The sequence below is a fragment of the Primulina tabacum genome, chromosome 11, assembly GCF_025594145.1.
Source record: "Primulina tabacum isolate GXHZ01 chromosome 11, ASM2559414v2, whole genome shotgun sequence".
NCBI lineage: Eukaryota > Viridiplantae > Streptophyta > Magnoliopsida > Lamiales > Gesneriaceae > Primulina > Primulina tabacum.
Genome location: NC_134560.1, coordinates 24460298 through 24475932, shown reverse-complemented (window position 1 = coordinate 24475932; position 15635 = coordinate 24460298). Strand labels below are relative to the sequence as shown.

The 15635-nt window shown below is 36.7% G+C and overlaps 1 long non-coding RNA gene across 1 annotated transcript; it reads right to left on the bottom strand.

Moving 5' to 3' along the window:
• Positions 1-5961: 5961 nt before the first annotated feature.
• On the bottom strand, positions 5962-11541 carry LOC142518820 (uncharacterized). Its single transcript, XR_012813655.1, has 2 exons — positions 11395-11541; positions 5962-6150 (listed from the first exon to the last, which is right to left on the bottom strand). It is a non-coding gene; the product is annotated as an uncharacterized LOC142518820 (long non-coding RNA).
• Positions 11542-15635: the final 4094 nt, after the last annotated feature.

The following is a 15635-nucleotide window of genomic DNA, read 5'->3' as shown; positions in this document are numbered from 1 at the left end:
AATGAAGTGTCTTTTGTTACGAGGTTACAAATGGATTTATAGATTAAACTAAAGTCCTTTATAAACCTCCTATAAAATCCAGCATGTCCCAAAAATGAGCGAATTTTTTTAATGGTTTTTTAAGGGGGTAAATTGGTAATGACATCAACTTTTGCTTTATAAACTTTAATTCCATGAGATGACATGACATGTCCCAAAACAATCCAAGAAGTAATCATGTAATGACATTTTTCCTAATTTAAAATAAGACATTTTCCTCACTTCTTTTTAAAAAATTTTCCAAATTTTCAAGACAATTATCAAATGTATTCCCAAAAACAGTTAAATCATCCATGAAAATCTCCAAACAATTTTCAATCATGTCGCTAAAAATGCTTAGCATACATCTTTGAAATGTTGCTGGGGCATTGCATAAACCAAATGACATCCTTCTGAATGAAAATGTTCCAAAAGGACATGTGAATGTAGTTTTATCTTGATCTTCGAGTGCAATGGGAATTTGATAATAGCCTGAATATCCATCAAGAAAATAGTATTAGGGATGACCTGCAACTCTTTCTAAAATTTGATCAAAAAATGGTAATGAAAAATGATATTTTCTAGTGGCACCATTTAATTTACTATAATCAATACACATCCGCCAACTAGATGGGACTCTACTTGTTAATAATTCACTTTTTTCATTTTTTATCACAGTGATGCAAGATTTTTTTTGAACCACTTGTGTTGGGCTTACCCACTTACTATCAGAAATAAGGTAGATAATTCCAACATCAAGTAGTTTGAAAACTTCAGTTTTCAAAACATCTTTCATGTGTGGATTTAATCTGCTTTGTGGTTGTTGAGATGTTTTAGCATTTTCTTCTAAGTGAATTTTTTGAATGCAAATTAGTTGATTAATACACTTCAGATCTTTTAGTGTCCAACCAATTGCATTTTTATGTCTTTTAAGCATATCAATTAATTTACCTTCTTGATCACTTGCTAGTTTGGAAGAAATTACCACCGGATATGTTTCATTATCTCCATGGAATGCATACTTTAATTCTTCTGGAAAGGGTTTCAACTCCAATATGGGTGGTTCATCTTTGTTATCATATTTTTCCTCAAATTCTTTCTCTGATCCTAGTAACGAGTGATACCTGAAAATCATCAAGATCAATTTCAATATTTTCTTTAACAGTATCAATTGAACAAATATCTAATTGGTCACGAGTACTCCATTCTTGAATGTTTTCTTTCACAAGAGTTTCAATAAGATTTTCATTTTCACTTTCATCTCCTTTGTCATGTGGTTGCTTACAAAGATTAAAAACATTAAGCTCCAAGGTCATGTTACCAAATGACAACTTCATTATTCCATTTCTGCAATTTATAATAGTATTAGAAGTTGCTAAAAATGGACGACCCAAAATTACAGGAATTTTATTACAAGCTTCTATAGGTTGTGTAACTAAAACTATGAAATCGATGGGATATACAAAGTTATCAACTTGGACCAACACGTCTTCTACCATATCTCTTGGCACATTAACAGATCTATCGGCAAGTAAAAATGTTACCGAAGTAGGTTTTAACTCGCCTAGATTGAGTTCTTGATAAACTGAATATGGAAGTAAATTCACACTAGCTCCAAGATCAAGCAAGGCTTTTTTAATCTTTCGTTCTCCAATAATACATGAAATAGTAGGACAACCAGGGTCTTTGTATTTGATCCATCGGTTGAGTTCCAGAAGTTACAGTTTGTGAATGATGATCCTTTGGATTAGGCTGAGGTTGTAAAGTAAATTTACCTTTTTCATGAACATTAAGTGCATATGCAAATTTAGTAAGAGTATCTTTCAAATCTGTCATGGTTTGAGCAGTTTGAGTATTGATAGACTCTTGCTTTACAATGAAAGAATTCAATATATCTTCCAAGTTCCTTTTAGGGGGAGGAACATAAGGTGCATAATTCTGAAAATTTTGTTGATTTTGGAAATGTGGTTATGAAAATTGTGCAGCATTATTATTCCTCCAACTAAAATTTGGATGATTTCGCTAAGCTATATTGTAATTTTGAGAAAATGGTTCAAAATTTGGCTTTTTGAAATTGTTCAAAACATTGACTTGTTCATGGAGACATTCTTTAAAAGAGGGCAAAGTGGGACAATATTTTGTAGAATGATCACTTGTATCACATATGTGACACGCAATTTCTTGAATAGATTTTAATTGACCATTCTTTTTAAATTCAAGTGCCTCAACTTTTCTTGCCAAAGAGGTAAATCTAGCTTGGAGATCATGTTCATCTTTAAGGGTGTACATACTTCCATCTTAATCTCATTTGCAACGCCAAGATTATTCTTGTTTTATCGAATGTGTAAAAATAGTAAAAACTTATACTTACACTACAACTTATATTTTATACAATTTATTATAAAACATATAATATTTAAACATTTAATAAAACAAAAACTATAAATTTATATTATAAAACATTTAATTAATATACAATTTTTTATCTTTATCAGTATCGAAGGAGAACTTCAAAAGAATCTCAGTCTGAATCATCTGCTTCAGCTAGTAAAACAATTGACAATGACATGTCAAGTTCTGAAAGCGCAAATAAAAAAAACTTTAATTCAACAAGACTAACTTAGGCACAAAGCCATGTGTGGAATTATGGGTACTAAGTCAGAGTTGGACAAATATCATGGTGAAGAAATAGAGCCTCAAAATGAAAATTTTGATATCTTGCTTTGGTGGAAAGTTAACAAGCCTAGATTTCATTTTCTTGCTGAAATGGCTTGTCATGTGTTAGCAATTCCTATTTCTACTGTGGCGTCAGAAAGTTCATTTAGAACAGGAGGACGTGTGCTTGATCCATTTAAGAGTTCGTTAACTCCTAAATTGGTGCAAGCTTTTGTTTGTACACAAGACTAGATTCGTTTACATATCACAGTAGAAGAAGACTTGGATAAGCTCGAGAAATTTGAAAATGGTAAAAGTTACATATGTTTTTATATTAATGTGACAAATATTGTATTTTTTAGTGGATAAAAATAATTTTTTTACAGATTTGGCCAATTGGGGAAGAGATGTTCTTGTATGACTGACATGTAATTGCGTATAGCAATCAGGTATGATAAATTAATTTATATTAAATTTTTGTACTAATATTAGGAATTTATGATTTATAGACTTTCATATTTGATTGTTGATTTAATATTTAGTGGAATGATTAACATTTGGGCGTTTTTTTTAAGATGTTGCATTGATTTAATATTTAGTAGGCAATATGGCATCAACTTCTTAGATCACCTCCCTTTCTTTCTTCAGAATTGCGACACCATCATCAAGCATCATGATGCAAACGTTGTTAATCAAGCACCAAAGAAAATATGGGATTCGTTGGTATTGCCTGAAGGACCTATAACGAGGGGACGTAGCAAGAAGTTTAAAGAAGCACTTCAAGGACTCATGATGAACTACCAAGGAGGATCTACAAATTGAATGACTAAATTAGAAGAGGTTGGGAATCATGGGAATAATATTGGAGGTCTTTGGAATGTTATTCAAGTGCAATTGCCGAAGGTCCAGCGCACCCGCGCTAAAGCAGGGACCGCACCCGCGGTCCATGATAATCAAATTTAAGAAAATTTCCCGAAGCTGCACCGCACCCACGGTCAAATCATTAGCGCACCCGCGGTCTGTTGCCGAAGCTACACCGCACCCGCGGTCAAACAAGCATCGCACCCGCGGTCTTTTGGCGCACTTCCGTGTCAAAGTTGCTAGTTATCTTATTTAAGCCTTTTCACACAACTTTTCTTATTTTTATTGTTTATATAATGTATTGTAAGGGGGATGAACGAAATCATTAAAGATTGATATCAAATTATTGGAGATTTCTCTCAATTTGCAAGGCTTGTGCTTTGTGTTTATCAAAATCAAACTTATCAAAGATTGCATCTTTGTGGCGTTTGTCGATTGTTCTTCGCACGGATTGTCAAAACTAGTTCTTTGAAGGTTCGTTTGAAATTCAATTGTTTTATCTTTGATATTTGTTGCTAAGTTTTAATCGCTTAGAGGTGAATATCACAAATCGTTACTTGTTTCAAAAGATCGGGACAACATAATCGATTCTTGTTTGTTATTGAACTGAGGGTGCGATTTTGATATTCGTGCTTGCCTTTCATTCGTACGAGGATTCGTATCATTTGGTATCAGAGCTTCTGGTTCTGTTTGATTCAAGTAAGTTATAATTTTCAGATCTGTTTAAAAATTCGTCAGATCTGTATTATATTTTTGTTTCTATTGTCATATCTATCAAAAACAAAAACAAAATCGTTACTTGTTTCAAAAGATCGGGACAACATAATTGTTCCTTGTTTGTTATTGAATTGAGGGTGCGATTTCTATATTCATGCTTGTCTTTCATTCGTACGAGGATTCGTATCACATCATCTTCAGTAACTTTTTTTCTTCATATTTTTTGACTTTATTGCTATGATTTGAATATATATGTTTATGAATCTAAATTAAATGTTGAATAAATTTATGTTTTTTTTCACTGTATAATATATTATTAATTAAATAGAACAAATCGAACCGTATAAACCGGTCCATTATATTACCAAACCGAATTACAATTGTTCGTTTTCGGATTACATAATTCAAAACCGAAAAACCGAAAAAAAATAGATGTATTAAAAAACCCACCGATGAACACCCGTAATTTAGAATTTGGCACTGAAAATTTGTCTGGAATTGAGACTCTGGCTATAGATAATATAATATAAATACTCATTACACAAATGAAATATTACATATTTTGACTTTTTAATGTATAAGAGAAATTTTTAGATTTTCTTATCGGTCAAAACTCAATATATGAATTATTTTGGTCTTGATGGAATTTTGATTGATAAATAATTTGAATCCAAATTCAAACAAAAATGCCAAAATAAAAGTTTAGCATAGGCATGCTTATCTGTTCCGGTCCGGTTTTGGATCGAGTGGTGCGAGAACAGGTTTAAAACCGGTTCCGATTCCAAGGTAAAAACCTTGGAACGGTTTTATGATTTATTGAAACGTCTGTTTATTCGTTTTCTTAAAATGTGCTAGAATTTTTTTTCCTCTTAATAAATCGGCCGAATACATATATATGTACTTTAAAAATACCTTGTACCATTTTGAAAATAAAACCAATCAACTAACATTCAAAAATCAAAGGAAAATATTTTAAATCGTCAAACATTTTACAAAACCTAAAATAATTATTCGAAAAGTGTAGCCCATACTAAACCTCTAAAAATCTCTCAAAAAGCATAAATAAAAGTCTTAAAATCTTATAACGTAACTAATAAACTTAAATGCGGAAAGTAGAAGCGCTGGTCCTCGGGTTATGTGCACCTTTAGTCCAGTCAGGTCAACCATCAAGACCTCCAACAAACTCTCATGCATCAAACACACCTAGTGAGTGTAAAGACTCAATACATCATATCTTTGATAACAAGTAATGTATATACAAATCACATACAACAGTGAAAAATACTTATACTTAAAATAACATTTTCATAATAATGCATAAACTTGAACATAAACATTTACGTAAACATTTTCATATCAACATATTCATATTCATATAACATATATATTCATATTCATTTAACATATTCATATCCATATTCGTATTCATATTCATAATCATATTCATGTTTGTTGAATTCCGATCGTGATTGTGACTCGTATTCTTAATCGTATTGGGCGATGGATCCATCTACATAAAACCACAGTACTGGGCGGTGGTGGGGACATCAGCAACACTCTCACCGGTCAACTGAGCCTTGGCCAACATATCAACATATTAACGTGTGGGGACCCGGACGCTAATTCATTTTCTTAATCATTATTAGGATCAAATAGATCAGTTAAGTAAACTGGGTCATAATTTTTTTTTATACATGAATGCGCAACATATGAAATAAACCTTATTTCATTTACAAGATCAATATTAGATCAAAAGTACAAGTCTTAAACAAAAGTAATTCATAACAACTATTGTTCATTCACCACATATCAGGTAATGAATACAACTCTACTTCTGGGTCCGAATCTCCACGCTAATCTCAATCTCTCATCCTCTTCTCGACCCTGATCTTGTCCCACCTGTTGTCATGCACACATAAAAACACAACAACAGCCGGATAACTCCGGTGAGAAATATATTCCCAGTATAAACAATGTATACATGCAATCATATAAACAGATATAAAAGCATGGAACAGATATCAATAACATGTATCATAATCTTAAAGACATGAATCGATATAAAACTTTAAATCAAACTCTTTCTCATAATTTCTGACTCGACTCTGCTCTAATCTAGGGATCCCGGTTTCCGGACGTTGGCATTCTGTATCGAATCTCTGCATTAGCAGTCGATCTACTCCTAAGCACATCAATAACACCAAACATCCAGTGTCTTGGCGGTTCTGCCAAAGACTTGGCACCTCAGCCAATGACTAGGCACATCAGCCCATGACTCAATACATGCTCTGCTATAAATCAATAGACTCAGCATATCAATCTCATGAATTGCAAACATCAATGCAATTAAATAATGTATGTGATTTTGGGAAACTCAAGTCAGATATAACTCAAGTCGTATCTTCTTGGTTTAACATTGATTTATACCTTTCTTTTGTCGATCTAACGAAGTCAAAGTCTTGAATTCGAAGCTGTCAATACTCAATTTGGCAATGACAATATTGAGGAGTACAATATCAATATACAACCCAATCAATACTGGATATAATCAGAACTCAATCTAATTCTGTTTCAACGGCATAACTGTACAATCTAGATATACCCAGCAATACAATATCAACATATATCAATCTCCACAACTCATAATCAATCAACAACACAATCTGATACCAAATCTTATAATCTCAATCAAATCAAATCTGAAAAATGATAACAATTTCATACAGTGTCTGTTCTTCGATTCGATTTCGATTATACAATGGTAACAATCTCAGCAACAGATAATATAGCTCATATCATGATTCTCTCAACATCAAATTTCGAACCAAGTCAGAAAGTAATAAAACTTACGTTCTGTCGAAGCCTTTGACTAGAGGAACACGAAATTAAATTCGGATTGAAAATCGGACGGGCGGATTTTGCGTAATCACAATTCTAGAATTTAAGATGACTTGAAGCTTCCCATGGAGATTTCTCGTTTCTTGCTGGAATTCTGAATGGAAATGAAAGAGATTTACATCTTATATTGCATGTCCAAGCCATGTGGCTCATCTCTTGTGCAGCACGTCTCGCACATATGCGCGACCTCCCTCGGCGTATATGCGCGAGACCTACTGGTCTCGGCATTCAGGAGTTTCTAAGCTCGCGCATATGTGCGTCCTCTTCTCGCGCATATGCGCGAGGTTCTCTTCCATGCTCGCGCATATGCGCGCCTCTTGGTCGCGCATATGCGCGAGGTTCTCTGCCTGTATCGCGCATATGCGCGCCGCTTGGTCGCGCATATGCGCGAGGGATTCTGTCCTCGCACATATCTCATGTCTTCTTTTGTCTTTCCCGTCTGTTCCTTTCCTTCTACAATCAAATCAATTATCAATTAATCATTTCAGATTATAATAATAAAAATCTCGGATATTACAATTCTCCCCCTCTAAAATCTGAGTTCGTCCTCGAAATCGCAAGTACTCAAATCAGATAGCAATTCAGATACAATAAGAAATGCATAATAGAAGCTAAACAGGAACTCACATCAGTAAAATAACTGTGGGATTTTCTGTCTCATGTCTGATTTAGTCTCCCAGGTAGCTTCTTCAATGCCATGACGACTCCACTGAACTTTCACAAGTTGAATATTCTTTGTTCTGAGCTGCTTTTCTTTACGATCAAGAATCTGGATCGGCTTTTCAAAATAACTTAGTGTCTCATCAATTTCGGCCTCGTCTGGCTGAAGAATATGAGATGCATCAGGAAGATACTTCCGCAACAAAGATACATGAAAGACATCATGTATTCCAGATAGAAACGGAGGTAAAGCGAGTCGATAGGCACGATCTCCTATCTTCTCGAGAACCTCATAAGGACCGATGTATCGTAGACACAACTTTCCTTTCTTTCCAAATCTGACAACGCCTCTGAAAGAAGAAATCTTTAGAAATACTCTGTCTCCTGCCTCAAATACCAACGGTCGACGACAAACATTTGCATATTTGGCCTGTCTGTCTTGAGCTGTCTTCATTCTCTTCTGAATCAGCTTCACTTTCTCAGTCATCTCTCGAATCATATCAGGCCCAATCTCAGGTACCTCAGAAATATCATCCCAATAAAGAGGGGATCTGCACTTCTTGTCGTACAAGGCTTCAAACGGTGCCATCTCCATACTTGTCTGATAGTTGTTGTTGTACGAAAACTCACAAAGTGGCAAAGAATCTTGCCAACTAGTGCCAAAATATAGCACTACAGCTCTAAACATGTAACGTCTACTCGTTTTTAAAAGTGCGGAAATATTTTTTTTTTTTAAATCATACGTAAACATAAACGTATAAAATTCTTAAAATCGTCAACATATGAAAATATTCATCTCCTTTCAATCTCATAAATCGTAATGCGGAAAACATGTGGTCCTCGGGTCGTGTCACCCCACCAAGTCTGCCTACTCAGAGTTCGGCACCTTCAGTCTCCTCACCATTTAGATCACCTGCATCACACACGCCTAGTGAGTCTAAAGAGTCAACACTCCTGTACCAGGAATAACAAGTACATATACATAGCACGCAGCAGTGAAAAATATTATACTCAACATATCTTTCATGAACTTAAAAGCATAACGTAAACGTGTTGTGTAAAATCATAATGCCAACATACCTTTCATGAACTTTAAAACATGAACATAAACATGTCGTATAAAATCATGTCGTGTAACACCCCAGATTTGACGACTGTCCTCACTGTATCAAGACGAGTCTTCTTTCCCGCGTATTTATGTCCTCACTCACACGCACCCTGGGAAACTTCTCAGAAGGTCACCCATCCCAAAATTGCCCCAAGTCAAGCACGCTTAACTTTGGAGTTTTATGTGATGAGCTACCGAAAAGAAGATGCACCTTCGTGATATGAGTAGAGTACAAATCAAATCTTTTAAGCCCTCTTCAACTGTACAGCCCATTACATTGAACAGTCTCGGAATCCCTCTCATTCCCGTGTGGGTCGGCTCATTCATGTTCCCTCCACCTAGAAGCCTGTCAGGAGCCGCTCATTGTCCGTGCAACTGATGGCACCGGCGATCACCCCCCGCCCTCTTCGGCACCGGGCCTCACATGCCCACCAGCTTCAGCTTGGTTCGTCCCCGAACCACACCATACTAAGAGAGGTCGGCTCTGATACCAACTGTAACGCCCCAGATTTGACGACTATCCTCACTGTATCAAGACAAGTCTTTCCAGCGTGTTTATGTCCTCACTCACACGCACCCTGGGAAAACTTCCCAGGAGGTCACCCATCCCAAAAATTGCCCCAAGTCAAGCACGCTTAACTTTGGAGTTTTATGTGATGAGCTACCGAAAAGAAGATGCACCTTCGTGATATGAGTAGTACAAATCAAATCTTTTAAGCCCTCTTCAACTGTACAGCCTATTACATTGAACAGTCTCGGAATCCCTCTCATTCCCGTGTGGGTCGGTTCATTCATGTTCCCTCCACCTAGAAGCCTGCCAGGAGCCGCTCATTGTCCGTGCAACTGATGGCACCGGCGATCACCCCCCGCCCTCTTCGGCCTCGGGCCTCACATGTCGTGTCAAATCATGTCATCTCATATCATCTTATACGTGTCAAAATATGTCATCTCATGTTATCATATACGTAAACGTGTCGTATCCTTTCAAAACATGATAATAATCATAGCATGTATCATCGTATCAACATATACGTGTTAAAATCTTAATTTGAATTCCGTTCATTAGCTGTGACTTTCGTATCATCATATCATCATGTCAGTCGATGGATCCATCTACATGTAACCGCGGTACCCGGCGGCGAGGGTCATCAGCGACGGCATTACCCGCCCACTGAGCCCAGGCCTATCATATCATGTCAATGGAAATACGATCGTCGGGCTCCCTCTGGGCCTTCTCCCGTAAACGGGCTCCCTCTGGGGCCTTTTCCCTCACGATATCTCCAATCATATCATCGTGTTAGTCACAACTAAATCACTTCCTTCAAAACGTGTCTCATATTCATCATCACTTAATAAAAACATGCATATACATAATTTTTCATTTAAACCAAGCATGCACCGTATTTATCATAATTGCGTAAAAATCGTAAACATGATGCATGAACATTTAAAATATCATGAATTTGTGCTCAGGGCGCTGCCAGGACCAAAATCTCACTCTGGATGCAAAATGACCATTTTGCCCTTGAAAACCCAAAAATTACCGTTTTGCCCCTAGACGTCTAAAATTGACCCGAAGCTTACCGAACTCCTTAAAATATCCCAAAACATTTTTTTACAAGCATTCCTAGACGTAAACTCGAGCCCATATCATAACTTAACCGAATTGTTTTAAAACTTGGACCAGGGTCCCGGTTTTAACCCGAATCGACTCGAAACTTAATCAAATTTTTCCCAAGTTTTTACCACACCTAATGAACACCATAAAGCTCCTTAAACCATGACTTCGGGCTCCTAACTAACGGCTGAAATTTCCAGAAAAATAGCATAACTCTCGGTCTCTCCAATTTCCCTCCCTTGTGCACTACCTTCCCTAAAACTCATTCCACTAGCCACACCCAACGTACCAGCCATGAACCGACCTCCCCTTGACCACCTAGGGACTCTACTTGACACACTAGACACACGGCTTCAGCTCAATGCAAGCTGCACAAGACAAACGACCGCTATACACCAAGGAGTTCCTACCGAGTCAACCTTTCAAAACATGACTTAATCGTTCGATCCGGCAACTCCAGCGTAGTTCGAGCTATCCCAGCCCCATCTCAGACCTCCCTAGGGTCTGATCCTGTGCTGGAGCAAGCCCTTGCACAGCTGGTGTAACAGGAGCTTGGATCGAACCACACACCTCACAACCAATCGGCCCTCATCCTTTATCATCAAAACCCAAACAAGCTGCTCACACCAGCACCTAAACCTCTACAACCATGGACTGTACAGGCCCTTGACAACCTTATACAGTAGCCCCTTGCACCACATATCAGCAAGATTATGAGTAGCAACCGAAAAATGCAAGCATTCAAAGAAAACTGAAAAATCGTGCATGTACAAGGCTGGATCGATAAAATTTCATGCATTTTCATAAAAATCAGTATACTATCAGCGTGTATGAAGAGAAAAAGGTGATACATGCGTGCCTTAGATGAATTCCACGCAAGAACGTCGAAGGAACGGGCGTCGGGGAGTTGCCGGGGAATTTTTTTTTTCTTGAAGAAATGCTTGGCAGATGATTTCTTGAGCTGCTAATGGAGAAACCGAGAGGAACAAGGTTGAGGAAGAAGGTGTCGGCTGCGATGGGAGAAATAAAATGATTCCTTCACGTGGAGGGGTTGCAATAAATAAATGGGTGGGTGGCCACTTAATATTAATTAGGTTTAAGTTTAATTTTAAGTATAGTTTAGGTTAATTAAAATGTGCACTAATGGAACTCAATTAAAATAAGGCCCAATAAATCCAAACATACTCACGAAAAATATTTCGTGTTGGAAAGTTTTTGAAAATATTAGTCGAACCTTCAAAAAGTCCCCCGATTTGATAAAATTTACGTACCGTTAAAAATTAAAATCTTGCGGTTAAAAATACCCAATAAATCACAATTCTTGAAAAATACCTTTAAAACATCTTATATTAATTAATAAAAATTAATCTTGTAATAAAAATAATTTTCTTGAAAATTCTCCGGTCTCCGTTCCTCGTTCGAGCGCGAAATGAAACTTAAAAAGCATAGTGCATGAACTTTTAAAATTTCATGAATTAAATCATATCATGCAATAATAATGCATAAAATACATAAAAATAACTAAACACAATTTAATAAAATAAAAATACATTTTATGCTTTAAAAGAATTTAATAAAATACCAAAGAATTTAATAATTTGCATGCATGTGGTTTACGTTGACTTTTCGATTTTCGGGACGTTACAAAACATATCCTCCAATATCTGGATAGTCCGCTCTGACTGTCCGTCTGTCTGATGATGATATGCAGTAATCAAATGCAACTTCGTACCTAGAGCTTGCTGTAAACTGTGCCAGAATTTTGAAGTAAATCGAGGATCACGCTCTGATACGATATATTTCGGCACTCCATGCAATCTGACCACTTCTCTGACATAGATATCTGCCATCTGGTCATGTCTGTATGTCATTTTGTACGTAATAAAACATGCTGATTTGGTCAATCTGTCAATCACGACCCAAATCGCATCGCAACCTCGGGAGGAACGTGGTAGCTTCGTCACAAAATTCATGGAAATGTGATCACATTTCCATTCAGGAATAGATAAGCTATGCAACAGACCTCCTGGTTTCTTTCTTTCTGCTTTTACCTGTTGGCAATTCAGACATCTGGATACAAACTCTGCAATATCTGCTTTCATCTGTTTCCACCAAAACTGTCTTTTGAAATAATTATACATTTTTCTGCAACCAGGATGAATACTGAATCGACTACTGTGCGCTTCTGACAATATCTGTCGTCTCAAATCTGAAACATCGGGCACAACTAGACGATTATTCACATATAATACATCATCACGTACCTGATATTCTGATCGATGCCCTGCTCTGACCATCAAAATCGAGTTTTGCACATTCTGATCAACTTTTTGAGCTTCTTTAATTCTCAAAATCAGCTCTGGTTCGACAGGAACAACATATAATCTCAAAGGTTGACAATCTGTCTCAAATATCAATCCAAAAAGACATCAATCTTCTATCAAATTTGAAACACTAATCGTCGAATAGGATAAAGAACAAACCTTTAGACTCAGTGCATCAGCTGCTGCATTCAATTTTCCCGGATAATATTTGATTTCACAATCAAAATCTTTAGAGGCCCGTATTTCGTATTTGAAAATTTGCGGAATAATTTAAAATTTTCCTTTAAAAGTAAATAACTTGCTTCATTCATAAAATAAACTGATAAAAAGGTATAAATGTCAAAATAGTAGCGGAAGTAAATACTGTTTCAAAAAAATCACTTAAAAATATTTCAACAAGACCAAATGAGTTTGAGCATAAAAATGGTAAATAAACTGAAATGTGGTCCTCGGGTTCCTACTACTGCCGACCCAAGCTAGCTCACTGGTCCTCGACCTCATCAGTACCTACAACAATCAAGTCTAGTGAGTCTAAAGACTCAACATGCATATATCGTGAATAACAAGTAAAATATATCATAAAATTTCATACCATGTAAAGATATCATATCGTAAAGCGTAACGTGAACATCGTGTCATGAATAATTATAAATACGTGCATAACTGATAATCGTACAAAAAATGTTTGCTCGATAGAGCACTGTCATAAAATAGCATATCATAATTTTCTGTTGAGATAATGTTCTACGCAACTGGCCCATAACGTAACGTAACATAACATGCACGTCTGATCAGACTAAACTACAGTATACTGGGCGGTAGGGATCATCACAGCCCTTGGACTGGATATCCGTACCCATACATGAACATGAACCGGTCATAAGTCACCGGGTGAAGTAATAATCCCATAAGCTGCAATCCCGAAAGCGTGAAGTGGCCACAAGACATATCGCATATATCTCAAAATAAACATTTTATATTTTATGCACGTAATATAATTAAAAATCCTATCTTATTTTTTTACCAAATGGGTTGGATCGTTCCCAGGCTCGCTGCGACCTAATTCTAACATGAGAAACATGAAAATAAACTTAACTTGACCAACATTTCAAAATCGAACTAAACACGAGACTATTACGCCCAACAAACTTAGTATCTAACCATGACTCCGTACCCACCCGAACCAACATCGAACCATCGTTTAGTCATGATTAAAATACGCCTAAAATACTGGAAAATAAATACCAAAGGCTGTAATACACGAAAATTGTGCATGTAGGCCAAAATCATGAGATGCTCTTTCGAGAGTCACTTTGGCACATCGCACCGTAAATTCTCGTACGACCTCTAAACTTAACCAAATCACAAACGGCCAAAAACATGACCTTTCTAACTCAATGAGGTACTGTCCAGTCCTAAGGCTATAGGCTAAAAGCAAACCAAGAACTCGAAAAAAGCCTCTGAACCGAAGGAAGAGTTGCTGTCAAAAATACAGCTGCAGCTGTTGTGCTTTCTTGCTTTGTTTACGAGGCTATTGGCCATTGGGGCTTGAACCACCAACCAGAGCCTCTTAACAACATCCTAAGGTATGGTTTGAACCATGGCTAAGGGCCCTATGCCAACCACAATCCAAGCCAACACCTACGACGATCCCAAGCTTCACCCGAGAACCACACATGGCACGCGTGGGGGTGTTGCTTGTTTTGCTGTAAAAGAAAGGGGATCGAAGGGGCACTTGTCTTGTTTATTTTAAAAGCCGATGGGACCATGAACAAAGCCATGAAAGGTCATCTTGGTCACGTCCTAGACATGCTAAGGAGGGGTTCTAACCATGGCTACAGCCCCCCTAGGGCAGCCAAGATCCGAACCCTCACCTTAGGCAATAAACCATGCAAATCGAGACTCATAAATTGCAACATGGAGAGTTGCTGTCAAAAATGGTTTTGCTGGGACGAAAGTGAAAGGGGAACGATTAAGGTGTTCAAATACGCAACGGAAGTTTCAAAATTTAATTTTAGGGCAAAAACCGAATACCACATGTACTAGTGTGTAACAAATACAAAAACACCAAAATGTCATACATAGGGTGTTTATAGAAATGTACCTATCAATCTTAAAAAGATTGATGATGGCTCCAACTAAGGTGTAAATATCTTAGCTTTTTAATGGCAAGACAATCTTCAAGCTTCCCTTTGAGCCCACCACCAACTAGCTAGAACCACTCTAATTTTGCACTAGAAAAATTAGAGCATTTTTCTTTGTGAAGTGTATGAATTCCTCAACAATTGAAGAACAAAAGGAGAGAAAAATTGAGGAGAAAACTCCCTCAAAAATTTCGGCCAACTAGGTGTCATGGGGGGAGGGATGACTAGCCTTGGTTGTGTAAAAAGCTAAAGCACTTTTAGCATGCCAAGCCTTGGAGATTGAAAAAGTAATCTCCAATCCTTTATCTCTCATGCATGCAATATGACTTGGGCTTGTAACAATTACAAGGCCCATGGACTTTATTTAAATGTACTCAAACACATTTGATACCATTTAACATTTATTTGATTTTACTCAAGCCCACTAGTTTAATAATTATTTCTAATTGGGCTCTACAAGGCCCAATGTTATTTAATTAATCCAACACTTGAATTAATTTAATTATTTGGACTCTACTAGGTCCACTAGTGTTTAATTAATTCAACACTTGAATTAATTTAATTTAGTCCATAATAATGTATTTGGAAATCACAATTTTCAAATACATTACTCGTTTGGCCAACTTTTAATT